This window comes from Phlebotomus argentipes, unplaced genomic scaffold (genome assembly GCF_947086385.1).
Source record: "Phlebotomus argentipes unplaced genomic scaffold, Phlebotomus argentipes genome assembly contig_2, whole genome shotgun sequence".
NCBI classification, from domain to species: Eukaryota; Metazoa; Arthropoda; class Insecta; order Diptera; family Psychodidae; genus Phlebotomus; species Phlebotomus argentipes.
The window spans coordinates 2,652,377-2,672,891 of NW_026776162.1; the positions used below are offsets into that span (position 1 = coordinate 2,652,377).

The 20,515-nt window shown below is 40.3% G+C and overlaps 1 protein-coding gene and 1 non-coding gene across 3 annotated transcripts in view; both read right to left on the bottom strand.

The window, feature by feature from the left end:
* LOC132265468 (LIM domain only protein 7) overlaps nucleotides 1-16,954 on the bottom strand; it is a 49,892-nt gene extending 32,938 nt beyond the window's left edge. For both annotated transcript variants that reach the window (XM_059766187.1, XM_059766186.1), the window contains exons 1-2: nucleotides 16,593-16,954; nucleotides 4,280-4,416 (exon numbers count right to left, since the gene is read on the bottom strand). The gene's annotated coding sequence lies outside the window, so the exon portion shown is untranslated. The remainder of the gene's footprint in view (nucleotides 1-4,279; nucleotides 4,417-16,592) is intronic.
* LOC132265480 (U11 spliceosomal RNA) lies at nucleotides 12,267-12,462 on the bottom strand. The gene has a single exon (XR_009468584.1). It is a non-coding gene; the product is annotated as a U11 spliceosomal RNA (small nuclear RNA).
* Nucleotides 16,955-20,515: the final 3,561 nt, after the last annotated feature.

A 20,515-nucleotide genomic window follows, 5' to 3' on the forward strand; every position in this document is an offset into this window, starting at 1 on the left:
GCCGTCCGCGATCGCGATCATACTACAATTATATAAGCGATTTATTATATTGGCAAATAAATTTTGCTCCTTCTCTCCTCATCCATTTTCGCATTTATGTGCATTTCTCCCAGGGGGATATTCAATTCAACTAAATTACATTCGGAGAAAAAGATCTGTCAATATGAATAATGTCACGAGTGAGGCAATTAAAATTGCAACAACTTCAGCAACAGCACAAAAGCCCTCCAACAGTTGACACGCTCATGCAAAATTTGACACCTTGAGATTCAATTACAATATAGTGTGTGTTCTCCGCAGTGAAACATGAGTTCTAGGCTGCACTTTTGCTACCATTTTCTTGTTTGACTAACAGAATCTCTTAGCACATGGCTTTTTCGCGAGAATTTGCTGCCACACCGATGAATTTTGAAACTCACTTCCCACCCTTCAATGCGGATAGAGAAACTCAAGTGTTCAGTAGACCAAAAACGCGCCACGTTTTTCATAGATTCATTTTCTGACAAGAAAATTGCACCCGTTTTCAATTTGTGTAATTTCGGACACTTCGTGCTCAATGTGCCTTTTTACTGTTTGCTTGCTTTAGAGTCAATGTTCTTGCTTTATTTACACCGCACACACCGAGTGAATTAAAATATAAAGTCCAAACATGAGGAATTTATTTTGATCTCTCGCGGGAGAAAGAAAGAAAAATACTCTAATAAAATTGTGTAAACATATTTTCATTTCCCCTTCAGACGCCATACTTTGCTATCAATTTAATATAATGAACATTAAAAGAGAGAAAAGAAAAGAATACATTTTACACTCAGACAAAATCATCAAAATTACTTCCACAGAAGATTGCTCGGAATATTTCCAATATACCTATACCTGCATTCATTTGAGTGCAAAGCAAAAGAACAACTAGGTAAAGTAAGCAGTGAAAAATCAGTGAGTGCAATTACACGTTGAGATAGTAAAATTTCAACGGTATGTCAGAGAAAGAAAATGTTCCACGGAAAACAATTCCGCAGTACCGCTAATTAAAAATTGTGTAACACTTCAATTAAATTTTCGCATTACTGAATTCTAATGCCAAGCAAATCTAGCAATGTATAATTTAGAGATAGACTATGCACAAATAACATCATGTTTAACAACTTGACGACCTTCTATGAAGAAAAAAAATGAGATTGAAAGCAGCAATTTTATCTCAATTAAGCTCCTCTATTAAAATTGACACATTTTATAGTATTTAGGATAAGACGTGACGCCTCACAAGTGTGACTTTTCACTGTCTCGCATTTGCATGAACAGACTGATGTGAGAAATGTGAGACACGATGAGTGAAAATTCAATGAAATCTATCAACTCTTGTGAATATTATCAATCAATTATTGGAATTTCAGTATAACTTTCCCTTTTTTCGCCATTATTATTCGATCAAGTGCATTTATAATCAGATCTCACGAGCTCTTTTCACTCTCCTATTTGTATTTACCGCCAAATGGACTGTTCAAAAAACTATCCAACAATGTTGTTGAGACACTCTAGCTAAACTCTCCCATTTTCGATACCATCGAACTGCATTATTCAGCGATCATAGCAAATATCGGTGGCGTATTGGTAGTATTTTCCTAAGACAAGAGAGTAGGTTTTGTGCCTGTTAATTAACACAAAGTGACATGAATTGATAATTAATTGCAAGTCACAAATTTACGGTCAAAGTGGCATTTCTCCATCTGCTGAAGAAATTGTCTTCGACATTTTTATTTTATTTTGCCTACAACATCGCAAGAGAAAAGCTTCATCTGCTTAGAGTGTGTAAAATTTGAAAAAAATATTCATGATAAATTTAATTTTTTACGATGGCACTGAAACACCTTAAGAGGTTTAAACCTCTAAATGTCACTCCTCTTGCAACACACTCGTAAATTAGTTGGTGTGTCTTTTCACAACGTCAACCATCTCTCATGCAGCCCAAAAAGTGTCGTCACACATCAAAATATTCACACACTCGTTCTGCAATTACGAGTGTCAAATCCAAATTGAGAAATATCAGTCATATTTTTTCATAATTCTACCCTGAGAAGTCCACAAAGAAACGAATATAAAATGAGAGAACTTTTGTGTGACTCCAAGAGCGAGTGTCACAGAAGGTGAATTTGCTCAATAACACACTGTATGATCGTTTTGTGCGTTATTTCCAATTACAATATGTAATTATTCGTTGACGACAAATTCAATTGCACGATTGAGTAGTCAAAAAACCCCGAAAATGTCTCTATCATTATACGAGGTCACATGAGAATTAAGTAATTGACATACTTCATTTTTTATCCGGATGAATAGAGCCGGTGAAAAACAGAGGATCATGAAAAAGTGACGCATTTTTTGCCTTGGAAAAATTATTAATGCATTCAAATTAATTTTGTGAACCACAATCCTTGTTAGCGGCTCAAAAAAGAAGAAAAAAAACATTTGAGTATTCAAGGCATGGACGACCTTCAAAAGCGAGCTCATTTTGCACTTTACACGTCATTATTATGTATCTGAGATGAGTGATAAGCTGTGGTGGTTCTCGGAAGGTAAGATTCTTCAACATACATATTTCCTCTCGCTCATGTCTGAATTTATTGAATAATTCCACTTGATTGATGTGTCATAATGATTTCTGTGAAGTGACTTTGTGCAGCTTGACATGAAATACATTTATCTTTTTTCTGCCATCATTCTACAAACAGCAGCACGTGAAGAGACTAGAACGGACAAAGCGTGCAGAACTTATCAAATATTCAAATTCAACTTTCTAAAATTAGAGAAGAAAAAACCCATTGCATATCTTGAGATCTAATCAGAAAATGCGGAGCGTTTTCCTTTTGCAAATCCAAATGCTAATAAACTATGCATGAAATTGTGTGCTCTTCAAACTTTCATCATATGCAAAATACAAAAAAAAAAAAAATGAACGACCTCGACTCCTGTCCCGGTCACACTGTGCCTCTTTTCTCAAGAATGCCAGGTCGCAAGAGATTCTCTCCCAGCGTGTGTATAAACTTTATAATTTTAATCCATTACACGCAAATCAACGCACACAGATACACATCAAAGTTCATCATCAATCTGCAAGATCACGAACCATAATTTTCCATAAAGATAGCGGTATTCATGTAGATTTTTCATACATACTTTTCATTACACAAACACCACGATCATATCCTCTCTTATGTTCTTCTTGTGCACACTTTTGCCGCGCACTCACCGGTATTTTGTATGCACTCCAATAATGAAAGCATTAAATTGTTATTATTTCTCTCCGCAAATTATGCTTAAAAAGATCTCCCTGCCGGCTCAATAATGCACTCTGATTAACTGATGGAAGAATGGAGCTCACGGTGTCAGGCATCATGAAATGCTAATTGAATCCGAATTGGCAACATACATATTTGAATGAGACTCTTTTAGGGTGGGTCTCAGCCATTCTTCGCGAATCATCAACACCGCGCGCAATTTGACTTCATGCTGCCCGTGCCATTGTATACATCGCCTGCAAATTGACCCACAAACCACGATCACAGAGAGAACGATCGCAGACGATTTTTTCCTCATACCCGCGAGATTTGTTATTTACTGCTGGGTTCTTGTGATATTTGTCAATTTATGCAACATTCAGAGACACACACGTAAGCGCATATTTTTTATCGAACACCTCAATGCTGAATGTCACATAAATTCCTTTTCGCGCTCTGTGAAACATATAAAGTTTTATTTGAATAACTGTTCACATATTGAATAAATATTTTGGACTCTTTCCTCGCCATATATCTTCGTCTGTCTCACTATAGAACACTATCTTATATGGCGTGTTCTTCTGGAAAATCAATCACACACTATCTTAAATGCTAAATGTGCTAACAATTGGAAGAATGTGAGGAGCGAAAGAAAAGAAACTAATCATTTTTATCTACCACTTCTTAGCATTGGTCTTATGTTAATTAATTTTCATTTTATCTTATCGCGAATTCGCTGCGAGATTATTTTCACCTCAAGCGCTAAAATCTCTCAGCAATTGAACATACAGCTATAAATCATACTTGTATCTCATATTAATTAGCACATTTAGGAGGTCACATCACATGTGAGAACATACTTATAGATACTTTACTAACTTTGAGCTGCACTCAATTGGCAGTGCGGGGAAAAAGAATTATTCAGTGTGTAAATACAATATTGGACTATACCATGATAAATTAGCGCTAACAACAATGCAATTGTGATAAATTGAAAGGTAACTTACGGTAAATTGTTTATTTTCCTCTCCAAAAGGAAATATTTATGGGCACAGCGATCTCCGCGGTATGTATAGCAATTGTAAGACCTCCGTGCACAGTCAAATTGGTTTGATGTACGAAATAATAAACTCCTTCGCCAAGTCTGAAAAGACACAGTGGGAAAGAAAAAGAGCTCATGAGTTTTCAAAAGGGGAAAAATATTTATGATTTACACAGAGTGAATGAAATTGTACACATCATTTACAAATTGACTCATAATTGTACGCATTTAGCATAAATTTAGATACTTGGCACTTCCTACACGCATTTTAGGCGTCTTCTTTCAACTCTGAGCTGAAATATTTTATTGTTACTCCATTTCCGTTCTCACTCAATTAATACCCCAAATTCCCCTTTCACGCGCCCGCCCATCCATACGGGCTCGCGCGTGTTAATTAATTATCCAAATAAACTCCAATCGATCACCCAACGCACATCACCAAAAAGTTTTGCGGCCAGAACAGAACCAACATTGTTCGCGCTTTATCGCAGTGGTGGATCATGGCCATAAAATAATCTGCACATTTTTCCACCGAAAAAATTTTCACGATATCCGTCTTCTTCCTCATTTTAATACATCTTTTTATCGTTCATATGTAAATAGACCTAACAGTTGAAAGCATTATAGTGATCTTTTCGCCATCATGTGGTGTGATCTTTCAAACACATTTCCACTGTATTTCCATTTTAAATGGTCGACAGCGAGAAGAAGTAGAAAAACAGGATGCTATTTATTTATTATCTCAATTATGGGGGATTCTGCTCTTTGCACGGAAAGACAGAAAGAGAGAGGGGAGAGCACTTTTTTTCTACCTAATAAACTTTTGCCCAAAAAACCACTCCAGCATTCATTAGGCATTACTTATTGCGACAGGTGAATTGAGTGATTTATTCACACATTTTGCTGTTAATTGAAATTCTTATGGTCACAACACAACAGATGAGGTTGTGTATTTCTACAAAAGTGTGATATTTCCATAATCTCCATTTCTCGATCTTTTGCATACTCCTGTGCAAGTACAAAAAGCATGATCTTTACCAACATCCACACACGCTCGAGATCTTTTTGAGGCTCTACACTTACACACCATCACCAACCAGTGGAAGATCATAGCGGGCAAACCAAAATGAAAAACGATCGTCATTAATTATTCACGGAACGTAAATCGCAGTTTCATTCACATTGTATACAACACCCTAGAACATTGTTCGACCTTCAATTGCACGAGTTTTTTTTCGGATGAAGGAGATGCGATCGTACATGCTGATTACTTCACATGCCCGAAATTCATCCAATGGAGCCGCGCATAACAAAGGAACAGAAAACCCAGTGTACATGAGAGCCCATACAGAAGAGACTCCTCCAACAATGGTAATGACAATAATGATGATTACAAAATACACATGTACAACACTCTGAAAACTCCTACACGCCCAAATTAGATGGAGAGAACAAAAAATCGAAAACACCTAAATTGTCGATTGATGCTATCGTGACCGATGACTCTGGCGCGGCTGAAGAATAACCAAGGAAAAAGTCAATCGAAGTGCCAATACAAAAAACTAGCATTTACACACTCATGATACACTGAAAAAATGTTAGAAATGACATGGAGACATTACATACGGGAAATATTTGCACAAGATACGCCTCTCAGGTGGAATAATCACCAGCAAATTCCTCCGGAGGAGCGCCATTTCTCCCCGCAAAACCCTCTCTCGCCAGCTTCTTTCCGACTGGTTGACATTAGAGAAAAAAAGGTAATTTACAGATGCCGAGAGAAACACTTTGTAATATATTTATTTCACCTCAAAAACACTCATGATCGTGCATTAGAAATTTATTAGAATTTCTTCTTCGCTCAAAACACACTCGCGATGGTCAAACACCAGAAATGAGGTTTACCTGGTGGAAAACCACCATCTCACGTGGAGAATAGGAGTTGTGGTGCAGCTTAAAAAGTAAAATCAACATTCCACCGCGAGATTTCTTTTGTGGATAAAATTCAAACCTCTCCACATCATCATCGTGTGGTATCACCATCATCATCTAACCATCCGCGAGTTTACCTTTACATGTTGGGGATATCAAGACTTTTTAGATGCCTCATTATCAATGTGTGTACAACTAATGGAGGAAATACAGTGAAAACGAATTAAAGCAAATCATTTTAGAAAGACTCTTACTATTGAGGAGTCTCTCCCAATGGATATTCTCCGCTACATGGATGATATGAAGTGAGCAACCATCGAGACATACCCAAGTCACAAGTGAGAGACGCCCGTGAATGCGGAGATTGAAGACTGGAAGCGAACGAGTGGCTGCAATCAAAACGGGACTCTGTCTGAGGTGGCTTCGAGAGTATGTTGTTTAATTCAAGACAGGAATACAGAGAACTGCTTAAATTTGCATAAATAATTCCTTATCTATACATTTTCATAATGTTATTAATATTCCAAAAAGAGACACACCAGCAGCCACAACATATATTTCAACCTCAAACCATTAAGAGCGTCCGCGAGAGTTCATGCTGCTTTGTTTGAAAATAACAAGACAGAGAGACACACATGTGCCGATCCTAGATAGTGGGATAAAGACTGACCAAATAGAATGGGACGCGGCGCACGGGAGCAAAAGTGCCAAAACTGTCATGACCTTAATTATGTATTCAGAAAAGATGGGATGCCAAAAAATTTCTTCCGCTGCGATATGCTCCAGATACTTTGAGCAATTCCACTCATTATAAATCTTACTATCATGCGTACCGACGTGTGCTCAACTATGCTCATTTGCAGCAAATGTTCACCTCATCTATTGAAACTACCCACCCAATAGCTTCGCGCGAGAGATGAGAAGATGTGGAAAATGTAGATGAGACGCTCGTAAAAAAGATCATTAACCATTATCTGCGTTACAGACTCACTCAATTCATAAATTAATAAAAGGCTACTGACCCGAGCACACCGACACAGCCCAGAATTACGTCAAACCAATCGCTGCTGGAAGGAGAAATTCGAATCTCGCTTTTAGTCTACGACACTCTCTTAAAAGCCCTACTGTCTGATAGTGTACAATGATTTATGATTGATGACAAATCACTTGAACAATAAAAGGCTACTGCTTTGGTGTAGAAAAGATCTCTTCAGGGGTCAAACAACATTTCCTAAACTCCAGCAACAATAACTTGTGATAATTCTTGTAAACGACCACAAAAAAGTCTAGAACAACAGAGAGAATCAAATTGATTAAAACAAATTGACACGCCTTTCAAAACTATAAAATTTTCAATTATTCTCTTGGCATTAAACGTGGACAGCGGCTTGATTGTGACCATAAATACACTCGTGGAAAAAAAAACCGTCATTCTTCCTCCATCATTCCTCCAGCACGCAGTCAACACTCTGTGCCAAAGTGAAAGAACAAGAATTGTGTGTCCTTGGGAGGTGATTCTAAAAATCGACATTCAAATAAATTCATTTTCACGCTCACCTTTCGGCACCCATAAATCAGTCAGTCAAGTGGAATTGAGAGTCGAACTTCTTGTTCCAATATCGTAATCTCCTCCACTGCAACATCATCCAAGTCATCTCTTGTACTCTCATAATCTCTTCTCACGGGCATAAATTAATTACACACTCACACACGTCATGGAGTGAAATCTCAAGGAAAACAGGTGATGTTTCGCGTGTGAGATTCTTCAAGTGTCAACCGAATGGTGCGCAACCTCCCTCCGGCGCCCCAACACGGATCTGTATCGCCAGATGGAGACGGGAAAAAAGGATTGCAGAAAGAGGCCGGCAGTGGTTGAGAAGACTCGCTATTCCAATGGGTATATAAACGTCAGATTATCGTTGTCAATAGTGCCATAAAACATGCACTCAATTTGAGATAATCATCTGGTTCTCTGGGTGCGGAAAAATTCAAATGAGTCAATTCACACACAACACTTCATCAACACTGCATTGTTGTCCATGCGGCGGCTCGAAGGTCGTCCTGACACTGATGCAAGTACACACCATGCCATATAGAGACACCTCACGATCGCCCATGGATCATTGGATCACCACATCGTTTACCCTTCCACTACACAGAGAGATCGCGGGTCACGCGCTCAAGTGTGGGTGGTTTCAATAAAATGTCACGATGCTGTCGGATCAATTTAATTGGATGCATTGGTTGGGGGCTAAGAATTGGAGAGTGAATTACCTTCCAGAACACTTGATAGTTTGTAGGTGTTGATTGATGCATCGTGTCACTGAATACAATCCCCCCAACTTTCATATTATATGTCATGCGCCAGAGGAAAAATATTATTATCTCTCTCATTTTCATTTTCATTTGCATACACCACTATGGCGAGTGGTAATTTAATATTCGACCGGGAGTGAAACACGATGATGATGTTGGAAAATGCTCCGATGGATATGAAACTCTCGGCCAGAGTTGCAAGAAGAAGAAATCAATCAATAAGAAATAACTTCACTTTTCCGTCTTTCCAACGATATTTACCCAATGGCTTGTGGGGACCTGAATGCTCATTATCGACAATTTTATACATTACACATCACCACATGTGCATGTGTGTGGCTCATTGGGGGGATGCAATGATGAAGTGCATTTACTCAACTCTTGTGTATGCTTTTTTACCCATGTCTAATCAAGTCCTCCTTTTGAATACCGCCATCCTGCCCTCCCTCCCTCCTGCCAAGGCATCGCGGCATCCACAGCCACCGACTGAACTCCTCTGAATAATTTTTCACATTATTGGTGTGTTCTGTATTTGCTGCTACGACCAGCCTGTGAAATTATACTCAATCACGATTCTCTGATCTGATGATGTGTTGCGTGATATCGACAATAATTAAGATTAATTGCTGTTAAATCCTTTGGTGAATTCTCCACTTCATCCACTCTGGATGATAATCTTTTCCACCCGTCTGCATCACCCCACCTCCATCCATTATGCATCAGGAGGCATTCATTGTAATGTGAAGATGATTTCAATGCCCAAGTGCCCAACTACTGGAGGGTTCCTAGCAATTCATCGTATTGTATGTACAGTCTCTTGCACCAACATTTCTCACTGGAAATCAATTTTTATCCTCCTCATCTTCTCCATCCACGTCTCCTCATTTTTCACCCATCTCAATGGGCCGGCTGTGAACTCAGACTCCCCAAGATTGTTATTATTGACAAAGGATTCCTCAATCCAGAGACCTTCACACACGCGCACACATTCATTCTGAGGCCAGATGAAGCCTGCTCCATCTTCGAAGGCGAATTCTATGTTCCCACAAGCATTTTTGGGGGCTCAATGCATTCGAAACACCAAGGATTACCCCACAGTAGTGATGAAAAATTCAAGAAACCCATAGACCGCAGAGTATCGCTCTCTTCTCCCACTTTGCGATGTGTAGATAGCCCACTAAAAACCTGCTAAGAAAATAAAAGACAGCTTCAAATATCACTTTCCACCGCATTCAGTTGTCTTTTGTGTGTAAATTATCTTTCACAAATCTCAAAAACTCCTCCCTTTTCAGCCTGTTTAAAATTAAATTGCACTTGAATTTCGCGAGAGAGAGATTCACACTCTCTGGTCATTTCGTGCGCCATCCATCCACTTCCTTTTCGGTCTACTTTTCCCACCTTCCTCTCGCCTTTTCAGCACAACCGACCATTTCTGTGTGGATTTCTAAAAATTTCCCTACACACCGCATGTCTATTTTCGCGAGTCCCGCGCGCGAGAAAATTGCATAATGTGGGGAATTTCAAGTGCAACTGCCTCTTCAGTGAGCCCAAAACGGCGACAGGAAAGTTGAAAATAGCATGTGAAATTTCAATGATAGAAACCCCATAAAGTTTATTAATCCTATTAGAGACACCATTTCACCTCGACGTGAGATTGTTGTGCGGAGATATTGAAAAATTTATTCACTACATTGCTATAACTCTTGTCAGTCCATGAGGTTGAGATTAAATTTTCACCACTGACTTTTCCTATTCAACTCATCGTCAAGTGGCCAATATTGCAGCCATTAGGCACATCTTTCCTCTCACACACACTCTCGCTCTCCTTCTGCTTCCCGTACCAGAGAAGAATCTACAGATGATGATCTTCCACTGCACTCCGCTCTGAAGATGTGCGTCTCTTTGGGAGACAACGCCACATTTTTGAAATTCCCTGGCAGCCGCCACCAGGCTTCATCCGTCCATCAGTTTTCACTAAATCGCCACACACTCGAGACGCACTCTTTTACACACCTTGCAAGCGAGCAAAAAGGTGTCCGCAACTGCGTTACAAATTGCAAATGCCCTGAGCGAGAATCACCATGGCCGAAATTAGATAAACTCAAATATCCACAACACGAGCATAATTATAAATTTCCGTAATTCAATTTTCTATTCACCCTACGGGCGCCACAGGAACCCCACCTCTCGCATCGGTTTCTCTCTCAACCGCGTCTATCCAGTATGTGGATCCCACTAGGAAAACAAGAATCATCTTTATCGCATATGTACAATATGTATGCAATATAAATTGAGTAAATTAATAAATATACTTCTTCATCCTCACTCATACACTACACTCACTTCACCTCTCTCTATCGCACCTCTTCATTTGCGCGCCTTGTAATGATCAGTGGTTCACTAACTGTACATGGTTACGCCGACTTGATCATACTTTTAGCCACTCCACCGACTCTCGCTGCATTCAGCGGCCATCCACAAGGATTTTAAGTGCCAAATATTACGGCATCATCAGACACTCTGCGAGATACCCATTGCCCACCTACGCCCAACACTTAGCAATTCCGCGTGACTCAGCGCTGACAAATGCGTAAATGATCCACCCACCCTCACACTCTATCTCACTCCACGTTCTTCCCCACATGCGACACTTGAGAAACTATACACAATATTTACTCCAAAAGAATGCTTTCGCAATATGACAAAAGGTCAACAAATTGTCACTATCTTTAATTGTAATGGGCCTCCAATATAACGCATCAATTCGCAAATATTTAGCTTTCCAGCCAACAAAGTCCCACAAAATGCTCTTGTCATCGCACTGTCGATAGATCAAACAGCCAAAGCATTCTCACCCATCCCTCTTCGCAGCACAGCAACGCCGCCAAGAGTACACAGAACATCTCCCCTTTCAGAACCCAATTCACCATGCATTTTATACTTCCACATTTTCATCTTGTTCCGCGCTGCATTTCTCTGAATGAAGAACGGGAGAGACCGGAGGAAAAATAGCGTGGAAAAAGGAAAATTTGTTGTGAGTGCAAGAGCTATTTTCATCGCCTTTTTAGCCCTCCCCTCTGGGCCCCATCAATATTTGTACTTTCGAGATTCCACCACACGCAAGCACATGACTTCGAGATTTCGATAGAACCTCACAGTTGTGAGAGCAACATTAGAAGCTGACTCTCCCATGCTAATTTTAGCCCACAAAAGACAAAATATTTCAACAGGAATTCATTCATTTTTCACACAGGGAAAATTTTTCAAACTACTCATCTCACTCACTTCACATGTTCTCACTCACTCGGCGCAGCATGTGCGCTAAAATGTATGGAATCATCAAGGCTATGGAAGTGTGGCTTGTTAGGGAAATTTCTCAAGCTCATATTTTTATTGGAAATTTGACAGAGAAACCCAACGGCACTTTAAGTGTCTCCAGCGGAGAAAAAAGCCCTCCACAGAGCCTGTGCACAAATGCATGACAGAGAGAGCATTAAATGGCCTTAATCAGATAAGCTACAGCAATTCAGGACTGCGGGGAGAATGCACATGTCGGTAATTAATAAAGAACAGAAAGCAAAGAGAAACAAAAACAACCCATAAGTCAAAAGTCATCCAATAAGCCACATTGAGAGGGAGTTAATTGAAAGCTCGAGAGTTAAACGGCTTAATCTTATCAGCTGTGTGCGGTGGATGCCTTTGGAGGGGACGTCGTTGCATTTGCGCAATAACTGTCCCACGGGTACAAAAATTACACCCTGGGTATGTCTTGATGCTCCATACCCAACCGCCTCAGGCGGAGTGACACCACTTTGGGTGCAGCATCGCACCTGGGGCGATCCAGCATGTGTCAGAGAGTAGTTCGGGCGGACCCGAATCTGACCGCTGAGGGCCCTTTTATACCCCCAACCCCGCGATCACATCGCGCCTTTCAGCTATGCGCGCCAGTGTAGCTCTCCCGAAGTATAAACTGCACCAATTCACGTCAGTAAATCCTGAGTCACTACAATTATTTTTAAGTGTGTCCGACCTTGAGGAGAATTATTGATTCTAGAAATTCTTACAATCAAGAGTCACTTCACTTTAGTGTCTAAAAATACAGAGATTACATACAAATGAGTGACGTAAATTGATGGTAAAATTGAGACACGAAACTTCCGTTCAATTTCACCATAAACCAACCAATTCACACAATTGGATACTTTTTTCCCTCAATTTGCTGTTGTTGTTGTTACCTTACTTCATAAGCCTTCTTTTTGCTATTTTAGGCGGAACGGCAATTTTGCGACCCATTGATATAGAAAAATCGATTAATTTAATTACATTTCAAATCAATTTTTGAAATAATAACTGTCTTTTTCCACAACACGTTTATAGAAAGTCCCCAAAAATTACTTTTCACCTTATTCGCCTAATAGGACTCCCAAAAGGCAAATTAGACAATTTAGGCACTTTAAAACACCCAAAATTAACCAATATTTTAGTGCCTCTGATGCCTTCTCTTCAGCACTTTTCTGCGTTCATTTGGCTAATTCAGAGTCACACACACAGCATAGAGTTGATGACCTCCAGTGAGCGGTTGTCTTTCTTCTTCTCTGCCCCATCGTGATGTTGGCATGCCAACATCGAAGCAAAAAAATCCCTTTTAAAACTATAAAATGCTTTTAATTAAAACGGCGCCAATTCAAACTCTGAGATGTCCGCAAATTTGACACATTACAAATGAGCCAGAAGTCACAAATGAATTAAAGAGGCGCGAGATGTGAGCAAAAAAGGGAAGATTTCTGCACATTATGAGAAAAGCATGTTGGAAATTTCTGTGTGTACACACATCACATCAAACCCAGGGAGAAATGAAAGGAGAGTATTGACATTTAACCCTGGGCACGAGTTTTCTCCTCACTTCGGCACTTCAGCTGAATATGCAAAAATAAACATACACTAAATTATTATAAACCTGACACCAGCGAGTCAAACAAAAGACCTGTGGCGAATTAATTTTCCCCCCCTTGTGAGGCGCACTAGTGGACGCACATTCAAAGAAAAGTGAATTGATGGCGAGGCTGAAGAAAAAGAGTGCTGAATAAATTGCATTCCGCAACATCAATTCAAGTTTTAGTGTCAAAAACCACTTTAGAGTCACCTTTCCAATTGAATCGTTTCCAAGCAAAATTGATTTTTTCTTCTATAAATTGCCTCCGCGCGCGATTTCCTCAAAAGTCTCTTATTTCGCACATAATTAATTTCATGGGAAATTACCTCTTTTCATAGGCACGATATGTGTGGACACATTTAGAAAAAGAAGTTTGTGTTCAATTCAGCATCTTCTGCATTGAACTAACTTTTCCAATCTGTGTTTCTTTGCCAAATCAAATAACACCATTTGTCGCTTTTGACAGATTGAGGCACGAAAAGCTAAGAATTTTTTCCATTAACTTCGTGTCACATACAAAAGCTGTGAATTCTGGGAAGTATCAAACTAAAAGAAATACCCGTGTTCAATTGAAAGAAGTAACATGAAGGGCAAATCGTTTCGTTTCATGATTTCTCACGACTTTTATTAATGAATTTTGACACAGGTTCGGAAAAAGTGAAACTCTACACACGATATTTACAAATGTTTGTTGTTTTTTTCTCAACACATTTTCCTTCATTCTTTGCCAGTGCGGTGACGCTGAAGTGTGGTAAAAATTAAAATCTTTTGCTCGCGGTGGAATTATAGAAAATAAAAACACTGCCTATTGTATGCAATTAAATTGCAATGCAAATGAAATCGGACAGAAGCTTTTCATAGAGTGTATATTTATATTAATTTTAAATTCCTAATTGCTGTTGTAAATATTCCATTGCAGTGAACATAATAATAATAAAATACGAGAAATATACAGAGTATTTCAACTGTCACTGAATTCACAAGACAATAACGCGTTTTCCCATGTGAATATCCCATGAATGTTGGTCCATTTTTTCCTCCATTCAAGACGATACATCGCAGAGAGGGAAAAATATTGTGAAAGTTTGCATTCTTATCTTCTCATTCGTGACATTGAATATTAAATAATTGGTGAGTTTCGCACAATTGTGCAACTTCCTCTTTTCAACTACACACTCTAAACGCCAAACGCTTCATTGACTACACAATTTGTCCCGAAAATTCGCATTTTACTTCAATTAGTTTTACTTTCGGTGTTACGACAATATCTATCTCAAGCTCCGTGTTAAATTTCCCTTATTTATTGCTTCTCCGGTGACTTTGGTAACCAAATTGAGATAACATGTGGTAATAATAGTGATGCTCTTTTATATTCTCCGTTCCACATTTTTTCGTCTCCCTTGGCCTCTCATTAAATCCATGTTCTCCTCTCTTTATCAAACTCCCAGGGCCTTCAAGGGAGGATGAGTGTCGTTAAAAAGAGAAAAATATAAAATGAAGCTCAAGGAATGCACGTTCATTTTCATGAACTCTCACTGCACAACATTCTGTGTTTTTGATGGAAACTCACATGTTGTCACAACCTTTTCTCCCCAGAATTCACTCTGGATGTGTTTTGTTTACCATCGCAACATTTGCCGTAACAGACGAGGAGTGAAAAAAAATCCAGCAAGCGTGCGCTCAACCCCTAACATTAACCACAATATTTATAAACTTGCCATAACTTTAAATTCCGATTCCGCATTTTTGGCATTGCGCTGCAACTCTCACCGGATTAAAAAGTTACACATTTTCATTAAATGAAATCATCTCTAAAAGGTGCTAATTGAAATTCCACCAGTCACGGAAAGACTTCCTACTTTTAATTGTCGCAAGCGCTGTTTCCAGTGTGTCCAGTCTCTTAAAAGTCCATCGCGTTCCCCGTCGTTGGACCCATTATACAACAAAGTATGTGCTCACAGCCCATAATTGCCTACATGAAAAAAATATCTCAATGCGATACTTAATAAATTTTCCTTCCAAATTCATTTTTTTCTTATATGTATTTATCACGGCACTGGCACGAATGGCGAGGGAGCAGAGACGAAAAAAGCTACCTGAGGCCACACAATAAAAGCCTCTAAAAAAAATTTTCCCAGAATTGTTGGTGCAATTTGTGAAAGAACTACTTCTCAATATGAAGGGAGACGAAAAAGAGGCATTCCTGTGGCAATTGTTTGTCGCTATAGGCTCTTTTTCTTCTCGGGAGACTGAGAGATTTTGATTCTTTCGAAATGCTGCCCTGAGATTTCGAGATGTGTGATTCTCATTGGGAAGACATTCAGAGATATTGCAATCGTGTGAGAAATGGATTTTCTTCGATTCTACTTCAGTGTTTATTAAGGGGAAGTCAAAGACCTTGCATTACATCGAAAATTTATCCTCTTTAAACTGTGAGTAATTGTAGAGTGTGCTTTGAGGCGCCTTAAATTGAATTAGCTAAACACTCAAGCTGAGAATGTTTATTTAAAAGCCTCTGTCAGGCGAATGCAGGTGACATTCAAGTGATAATCCCTCAGGTTTTAATCACTTTAGCTCTCGATTCTACTCATAGCAAGACAATTTTTAGTCACCTATGCAAAATTTAATCTTCTCTGCTGTCCGAGTTTAAATTTAAGTCATCTCATCAGCTGAAAGTGAGTAATGCTGATGATCTCATTGATTCTAATCGTTGCGCTTGCAGCCCTTGTACAACACGGCTAACATTAGAATCAATGGGAGTTCGACAGCTCGAGCCCTACGCAGAATCTCTCTCTCTCTCTCTTAACGAGGAGATCTCCTTCTGTGCTGGGAGGCTTCACAGACCCCAAAATAAGATGAGATTCGAGTGAAAATCACGAAAACAGATAGCGGGAATTCTACGGAGACTCCATCTCGAGCCACTAAACAGTTAATTAGCAACTCCCGTGTTTTTATTTGTACACGTAGACACGCATCTCTCGCCCAGGGAAGAGATTCTTCGCCGAGAGGAGTGACAATTGAGGAGAATTTTGGGTGCAGCCACGCACCTGTCCACTTTTTATCTGGTCACGCCAGTGAATTACACTGCAATTCTCACCTGTTTGTCCGGAAAGGAGTAATTTAATCCAAGTCTGTGCCACTCAGGAGGCGACGTTCTGTCCCGTGAATGGTTCTTCTGTGTTCAGTAAAGACAGTGTCCAGGAAAAATCCGTCAAGGGGATTTCCAGAAGCGCAATTGAGGAAAAAGCACACCTTTCACTCCGGCAGAAACGAATGGGAATTCTCACTTTTTCAACACTGTGTGGTTATGATATTGTATGGTGCGAAATGCAAGCAGATTGCTAATGATATTCACAGAATTTTCTTGTGGGAAACTCGATATAGAGTGTCTGTGGGATGTTGGAGATTTCTGTGCTATGGGGAGACTTCACGAAGTATTGAGCTACTCAGTTCGGAGTCCACGGAAAACTGAGCGCTGCCGCAGCACCTTCGCTGGTCGTCGGCGCAGAGAGAGAGTCTCAGCAAACATGGCGGCCGCTATTCTCTCGCTCTCTCTCTCCCACATCGCGCTCTCCCTCGCAGCATCGCGCCGAGAGAGGCGAGCGCGAGAGCGACTCTCTCGCGGTCTCTCGGACCTTTCGGAAAAGTTCTCTCGTTGGCGCCAAAATCAAAATCAACCGACGCGACGTCCCCACCTCGACGTTTCGCAAAGAGCCACAGAGAGATTAACTCGACGACTGTAATTGCACAAGAGATGCCCAATAGATTGATCTCAGGCTCTAGCTATTCTGCCTTTTCACCACTCAATTCACGCGCTGTTGACACTCGATGGATCAAAAACACTCACCCGAGAGATTAATATTGTTTACAGTTTTCCTTTGCGAAAGCATCTCTCTCGAGAAATGTCTTTTGCGCAAAACTCCACATTGCATAAATTCTCGTGGGTGGGATTCACAGCAGAAGATGTTCACAAATTAATAGAGGAATTCAAAGTGAGTCCGGCGGAGCAATTATACGATGATTCTCCTCCTAATGGAAAATTAAATGGTGTTTCAGTCGCCACGATTAATTATTTCGGTAGCTTTTGAGGTTTTGGACCCGATGCGAAGGGGAGTGACACGCCTTCGGCCATCCAAAGAACATTCTCCCGATAAATATTCCGATCTGTGTGCATAAATTATGCAAAGATCCATCGTGTTTTACGTGAATCTCACTGATGAATTCTATGAAATTTCGCCACGAGTCGTGTTCGACTGCTTCAGATATCTTAAAGATGTTTTTAAATGCCCAGGCCGTGCGCGAGGGGTTTATCAGTGCAAGGAGACAAAATGAATAGCGAGCATTTTTACTAATGATAAAAAATTAAAGGCTACATGCTTCTTTTTCGGATTATCTCTCAACGCCATCGTGTTGATCTGTGCTCGGTGGAATTCCAAAACTGTGATCTCGACTCTGATCAATCGGCGGCAATCAGTGCGGCCTCTAGGCCGCGAATTTTCCAGCGGTGGCATCTTCCTCGATGGGCAGATAATGAAGGAATCTGTTAGTGTTATTGTCCCGCATTCTCGCGACCGAGGGAAAAGAGGTAAATATGGTATTTAATCACCGCGAGATGCGAAGAGCCTCTTTGGGAGTTAATAAAGCGAAGCAGATTTGTATGCGCGCGATTGGGATTGGGTGGAGGGAAAAAAGGTATCGCAAGAAGTATCGTCACAAGTCAGAGTAATGGCATTCACAATTTTTCTATATTGGGGATGGTCAGAGTGAAAAAGGTGTAATTTATGATCATTTTTCTTGAACACCGAAGCGGCGCGTCCTCGACTTTTGGTCTCTTCGGAATGTATCTCGAGCTGTGTGTCGCTTATGTGTGATTCTTGCCATACGGAATCTGGAATCTGGAATGGATATGGAGATAGCTGCACGCGGATTTATTGAGCAAGATTTACGATTCGATGAAGACAAAGTCATGAACACCAAAGCCGGAGGCAGTGCCCGTCCCGCAGCCCGCTCATCTCGTGCTTGCCCCCTTTTCGCTGTCCATCATCTCACACTCCTGGCCAGAGCCTCTTGGGAGTTCGCGTCCAGCTGTAGACGTGCTGTATGTTTTCCCCCCATTCCGCGCGCGGACACTGCAATTCATTAAATCAATTAATTAGCCCCGATTGCCAATTAATAGTGGAATCGATGTGCTATTAGAAATAATCCACACTCCGCGGATGGTCGTAATTTATCTCTATGCAAATGAATGGTGACTCGGGACTGCGGTGCAACCTGCTGAAATCCCCGCTGTCGCTTGTATATTTTATTGACGATGATAAGAAGAGCTGAAGCACCTCTTCTTGCCCGCCGAAGATCGAGGTAACCTTGTGCCAAACTCAAGGACGCTTCACGTAATTTGGTTGGATGGCCCAAAAATTCGCCTCCGGGAGCTCTTCATGTATTCGTTTCAGGAAGCCAATCAACAGCCTTTGTTCGTCCTCAGAAGAGAGACAGAGAGGATTACGTTCAGGGAATTTACAATCAGGTGAGATTAAATTTCTCGGGTCTTCTTTTCATCCCTGCGATGCTGCTTCTTAATTTCCTGCCTAATTTTCGATAGACCCTTGACGATCCTTTTTGTTTCACGTTTTTGGTTACATTTGACTAGATTGCCAGAGTTGAAGCTCTCCAAGAAGTAGATCAGGAATGTTATAAATCTATTAAGTGAAATTCCGGCTTGCGACTTTCATGTTCGATTGTCAAGACATAATAAACACACTGCAAACTCTCAATAAATTTGCTAATTATGTTATTAGCAATCTCACGCGATTTCATGAATATTCTTCATATCAAATGAGCTGCAAATTGAGGTTTTTATTTAATATAAAATTTACATTGATTTTGCTGGTATCATGAAATATTTCGCATTTTCGTGACGAACAATATTTTATGGCGTTTTAGGAGACAGCTATCTTAATCATGCTGTATTTGCATACCTCCGTGGATAAGTAATAGAGCTTAATTACTGTATTAAATTTCATATCAATAAATCCCGCATTGCCGGCCAGGAAGAGAATTCCGCGTGGAAGCGCAACATCTCAATCGATCAAGCATTTATCTCCTCATTTTAAACTCTGATCAATTTGCATTCCTTATCAAAAGGCGATCGAATTTATATTGAAATCGTGCACTTTTGCACCTTCGTTTCCTCCTCTTCTTCTCTCTCTCTCCCTCTCTCGCTGCCAATCTCATCTGCTAAAGATCTCAACTCTGCGCCGAGATCAATTTGAGGATGAGGTGAGAAGGAAAAATGGAAGAAAAGGTGTATAGATCGCGTATCACGAGTAGCAGGGCGGCGAGGAGGGCCTGGAAAAAGATTGGAACTGATGAGAAGTGCAGGCAAAAGAGCTATAATCACATGGCTGAAGAATTATGCATGCATGCGGCATATGCGGTATAATTGCCAAGAGAGCCAAAGAGTTGCTGCTGCTGCTGCGTGATCTTTGCAAATTACACTAAACCCCATTCGGGAAAAATCACAGCAGTTGGAAATGGGTTTGATAGGAGAATGACTGGCGGCGAGAAAATTCACTTTTTGCTCTCTCCGCATTATAATCTCCGCCATCGAGCTTTTACTCCAGTTCACCAAACATCAGACTTCGTGTCGCATGAATGGCGTTTTATGATGTTGTGCACCTACATTTGGGTGTCTACTTTCTATGTGGCATTCTGGAGAGTCATGTTTTGTGATTTGGCATTACGTGATGTGTCTACTCATCTGGAAGTGAGTGAGAGAATTCCCTTTGCACATCACTCAGGCCTCCACAATACCCATTCATTTAATTGCTCAATAAACTTGCACATTCCGTGATTAGCCGCCGGAATTGCAAAAAGTTCGTTGGCACACGCTCTCTGCAGACTATTAGCAATTTGATGGATCTCCAATTGATAAGTTTCACTTTTATCCACCAATTTTGCACACGGCAATCTCGAGAATTGCTTCCGAGTGGTAAAACATCACTTCGGCGAACGGACATCAGC